At 36.2% G+C, this 5,579-nt stretch overlaps 1 non-coding gene across 1 annotated transcript; it reads left to right on the top strand.

Moving 5' to 3' along the window:
• Nucleotides 1-2,817: 2,817 nt before the first annotated feature.
• LOC123797208 (small nucleolar RNA SNORA35) lies at nt 2,818-2,945 on the top strand. The gene has a single exon (XR_006780896.1). It is a non-coding gene; the product is annotated as a small nucleolar RNA SNORA35 (small nucleolar RNA).
• Nucleotides 2,946-5,579: the final 2,634 nt, after the last annotated feature.

The following is a 5,579-nucleotide window of genomic DNA, read 5'->3' as shown; positions in this document are numbered from 1 at the left end:
TTTCTTCATTTTTTGTTACTTTTTTAAAAAAATGAAGTATAATTAACATACAGCATTACACTAGTTTCAGAACATAATGATTCAGCAATTCTGTATGTTACTCAGTGCTCACCACAAGTGTAGTCATCATTATTTTTTTGAGAAGGATATAGTAAAAGCAAGTAAAAGAGAGACATTTTAGTTTTCTGTCAAATATATAGTTACCTTGAGAAAAGTCTGTAATGACCATGGATCAAATACCCTCTCATTAGATCATAGCGCCAATCTGAAAGTAAAACTTACAGACCCGCTTTTTTAAGAGTGCTTACCCTCAACATTGAAGAACGAAGGTAAATATTTGAACACCTGTTGGATTCTGAAAACAATTTTAGTCCACTGGTCTGCATCAATTTGTCATGACTTATCACATTAAGATCTTATAAGGCCAGTAGTTAACTTTTCAGCAGAAATGTTTCTCTAATGCTTAGTATAGCTAAAAATTGATAAGACACTTAAGTAGTGTGAGTTTGCCCTCCCTTTAGGAGCAGTATTTAAATGATATCTATCTTGTGCCCAAAAAACCTGGGGTCTTTATATTAAAGAACTTTGGTTAGACATGCTCCTCTCAAATTTCAGTTGTCCATAAAAGCAAAAGGCATTGAAAGATATGGTTGCAATTCATGTTAGGCAAGTACATAATTTTAATGGGACATGGTTAAGCATAATTAGAATAGTGGCACATCACCGAAGATAGGGATAGAATGACAGCCATGAATAAAGTAAAAACTTTGACTAAATTTCTTGTAAGTGACTTGTCTCTACTACCACATTCCATTTTGATGAGTACGCATATTGAAAGTGATATTATAATTTAGGATTAAGGCTGTTGCAATCATAATTACATATGAAACAATCACTCTGAGAAACAACTGCTTTTCAAAACTGTGGAATAATGAACATGTGTTTTTCTGAATGATGAATTAAATGGACCACAACTTCATAAATGGATGGTCTCTCAAAGGAAATGTAAACTATTAAAACCCATAATTAATAACCAGTTTGTCACATGGTATTTTTCCTCTTTTTGTATTTATGTTTACCAAGTAGTCTGCACATTCAAGAGAGTGTCTATATTTTAACGGATTAACCAACACTTTGGAAATATGTCTCCTTCACTGGAAAAGCAGAAACAAGTGCTAACTCATATTTTCCCCTTCAATTTGCCATTATTCTAGAATTTTAGGCAGGAAAATATGTTCTTTTATACATCACAGATAAGCCTATATATGTACTTTAATTTTTGGAGTGCACTTTTTTCTTACTCTTAAATAGAGTACTATTCTTTTGAATTGTTTTTTTTTTCTCCTCATTTTTTAAAACCCTTAGCTGAGAAGGGTCTAGAATATCACCTGTAGTTCTCATTTTACTGAGAAAGTTCTGGCATTTGATTCCATTCTGTTTCGAGTGTCTAGGAAAAGTTGTAAACCCCAACTTTGGTAATGGAACTTCTTCATCTAGGGAGGTCAGGCAAGAAAGAAATGGAACATTTCATTCATTGTATCAATAAAATTTAAAAAGTTTGAAAGAGCCAAGCATTCGAAGAATGTGAATCACCTAGATCTTTTATGCATTACTGGTGGAAGTATACATTTTTACAACTACTTGGGAAAAGAAGTTGGCATTGTCTTCTAAAGCTGAATATTCACAATGCATATAAGATGTGTTGTTTTAATTTTAGTTAATTAGTTAATTAATTATATCAATGCAGCCATGTTTGGTGAGATGATTTGCATACCAAGGGTTATAATTAATTCCATTCTATGCACTTGAAGCCAGACTGTTCTTAGAATTCCAGGGTGGCTGAGCACCCAAGTGGGCATCCTTTGGTAAGGCAGCATACCAGGCTAGGGCAAAACTAGAAGAGCTATAGAGAAAGACTTGTTTTGATAGGAACACTATACATTTAGAAAAGTGCATGGTTCATAGCCTTTTATCAATGGCTTTATGAAGCAAAACAAAACAAAAAAAGAAGTATGACTATTTCTTCATTTCTTCAGTGGCTGCTCAATGTGCAGATTTTTAGTCATAACCAAGAAAAAAATGGGAGACACATCAAATGGATAGTTTTCCGTTTTGTATATTTGGGAAAATGTGAGTTTCTTCTAGACACACAAGAAAGATGTGTCTTCACATAATTCAAGGATAATGAGCTACAAATTCTTGTCAGGAAAGTTGAAGCAATTTTAAATAGTCGTATTCAACATGTAAGCCAACATAAATAACTAGATACAAAGCAAGTTGGTTTTTGTAAGGGGAAATTATAAGACAGGTAGAAAAAATGTAGAATTATTAACTTAAAAAATTCCACGAATTTGTAACCACGTTCCTCGCAAATAGTAATTTGAAAGAGAAAGAGAATTGTCACTGGCGAGGTGGGAGATGTTTGGTTTTAACAATAGTTGTTACTTATTGAACATCTACTAATGTCAGGGACTAGACTGAACTCTGCAAGTTGTTTCTTCTAATTCTCACAACAGTCAGCTGTCAATAAACAAGTTATTATTGATCCTGTTTAACATAAAAGAAAACACAGGCCAAGAGGGCTTAAGTGAGTTTCTAAGGTTCCACAGCTCGTGAGTGAGAGTTGGGATTCTGAACCCAGATCTGCCTGATTCTAAACTCACATTTCCTTCCCCTAAAGCTAACCCATGCGTGTAGTAGCCATACTGAGTGAATGAAGAATGGATCCCGAGATGTTTTAAGTCTCATATCCACCCCCTCTTCCAAGCTGGTTCTTCTGAACAGAGCACGGGCTCCCAGCCCTAGCTCTATTGTCTACAGCACTGGCAAGTGACCCATTGGGCTTCTCCATGACCAATTGGGCATCGAGCAGTGCAAAAGCAAATCCCTCCACAAGCTGGGAGAGTCATGCTGTGGGCTACTCCTGCATGCTGGGGGGTACATATTTACTGTGTCCTACGGCCCTGCCTAGGAAAACTGAGGGGGCGGAGAGACAAATCAAGCAGCTCAGTACCTGCTACTACTGAATAAAGCTGACTATGTCCATATTAATAGAACTAAAAAATGTTATTGTTATTATATTACCATCACCATTATTATTAGCTGAGTAACTCTTAGCAATTTACATTAACCCCTCTTGGACTCAGTTTTCTAGTCCATAAAATAAGGTTGACACTACTGGAATGACCTAAGATTGCCATGGTGATTATATTACAAGATAAATTCATTTTAATACCCTGGCAAATTGTTCTTTAAGTGTTTGTAGGAGAGGAGAGATAAGTTTTTTTTCTCTTTGACGTGATTAAAGTGAGATTATAATTATCTTGCAGATACTGGCCCAGCGTATTTTCTTTCTCCACATTTCTACTAGCTTCCTGACAACTAGCCTTCCCGGCCTCTTCATTCCCTGTATATAACAGTCTGTTTAAACTAGAGCTGATAGAATCCCTCTTCCGTTATTTCTTGTAATTTGGATCTACATTCAAGATCCATTCCTGGTCCCTTTTTTCCTTCATAATACCTTTGAATACTCAAGTCCTCACAAATCTCTCCCCTCTACCACAGTTTAGTAATGACCAGTTTCCCATGTTTTGTATTCACTAATGTTATCTTATTAGCTAAGTTGTAAATTCTTTGAAAGCAAAGACTCTTTTCTCATACATCTTAGTACTTACAGAAGCACCTAGCCTAGTGCCTTACGAAAAGTAGAAGTTCAATAAATAATTACTGATGGATAAACTCTGTAAGTTACCTGCGAAATTAGTCATTAATTCTTATAACCAGAACTCAAAGAAAGCTCTAGAAAATTGAATACCATCGTTTTAGAACCATTCAAAATGTAGCACTGTTTCATGTGGTAAATAAAATATAGACTGAAAACTCACTTAAAATCAAGAAAAGGGGATCCTTGGCTTTCTTAGTCAGTAGAACGTGCAACTCTTGATCTCGAGGTTGTGGGTTCAAGACCCATGTTGGACATGGAGCCTACTTAAAATAATACATAAATAAAATAAAATAAAATAAAATCCAGAAAAGATTAGTTTGTGAGAGATAAATTCATGATAAGTTATTTACTGAAAACAATTATTTTGGAGGAAAACCTCACATTTTTTGTGTTGACATTATAGATGGTAAACTTGCCTTCCTAGGAAATGTCTTCAGGGCCCTCTGCCAGAAAGGACATTGGGCTCATAGGTCATAGCTATGTTCTGATATTAGGCCAACACTGTAAAAGAACGTACACAACTTGCAGCTCATTATATTACTGTTTTCAGACAATTGGGATGAAATGTATCAGTGAAAAATACACATTAAACTAAATAAATCCTCGTTGACTAAAATAAAAACCCAGTTTAAAAAAGGACACATTTTTCCTAATGATTGGCAAGGATACATTAGAAAGACTTTTTTATACAGTATATATTTTTTAATTATTGTTGTTTCACCTGTCCTCTTTACTGACACTATCGTTGTGGAAAAACAAGAATCAGACCGGCGAGAGAGATCAAGTGACACTCAGAGAAGTAGAACTCGGATTTATTTTACGCCGGCGGACCCAGATGAGCTCGTACTCCACATTCTGGACCCCGGGCAATGAAGTTACAGGGCTTTTATAGGGGGCTGCAGGCAGTCAGGCTCCAAGGGCTATGCTGACTGCCGGTAGGTGGGTTTGAACTGGGGGAGTAGGGGCTGCTTTAGGCGGGAACAGTAGGGCGGGGAGCCTGTGGCGGGAAGCCTGTTTACAGAAGCGGAAATGGCTGGTTATCTCTTGTTCCCAGTAGGGCTTCTGGTTATCTCTAGCTTATTGTTAGTAACTTTCCATCTTCTGGGGCCTCCTGGCCTGGGCCTGCTCTGGGCAGTTTCCCTCTTTGCTATTGAACCAAGGATAAAAGAAAAGTGAACATCGAGTATGTGGGTGATATGAAATGGAAGTAGAAGATGGACCATGTGCCTTAGATAAACTTCCTTGACTTGAGGTTCCAGACATTGTTCTCTTTTTGAAATGAAAATAAATATCTTCTTCCTTAGAAATACGGCAAGACAGTGTTTAGATGACCTACTACCCTTGTGAACAAATGTGTTATACTGTAGGGTTGTAGTATTTTCCCCTTATTATTCTAATGCAGAATAAATGCCGGCTGAACATTCCCCTAACCCTCTCCAGCCATAGACACACATACTACACTGATAACAAGATGTGGGAAGACAGCTTTTAAACAGATTTTTAAAACTTAATTTCTTAAAATAATATAGTCTAGGGGCTTGTCTTAGAGGTCCATGTGGGTAGGTGAGAATCTGTCAACACAATGTCTGTTCTCAGCATTTTTCCTAAGGGCAACATGCTATTTTGTTTTCCCATGTAATTATTTTTGCTTGTCTTTTTTCTGCTTATGTACTTTAATTTCATTTAGAACTTTGAAGATGGAAAAGTATGACTGTTTAGATTCTCTTATAATATAAAACAGTCTTAGTGATAAAGACTATGAATTCTCTTTGATAAACATCTGCTTATAGCTGAATGAAGGGTTATTTAGCACAGAATGTGGTATTCAGCAAAAAAAGCAATTTATCTAAGAAAT

This window comes from Ursus americanus, chromosome X (assembly GCF_024610735.1).
Source record: "Ursus americanus isolate L20-20 chromosome X, mUrsAme1.1.p, whole genome shotgun sequence".
Classification (NCBI taxonomy): Eukaryota; Metazoa; Chordata; class Mammalia; order Carnivora; family Ursidae; genus Ursus; species Ursus americanus.
The sequence above is the reverse complement of the archived record's forward strand: the minus strand, read 5'-3'. Positions and strand labels throughout refer to the sequence as shown.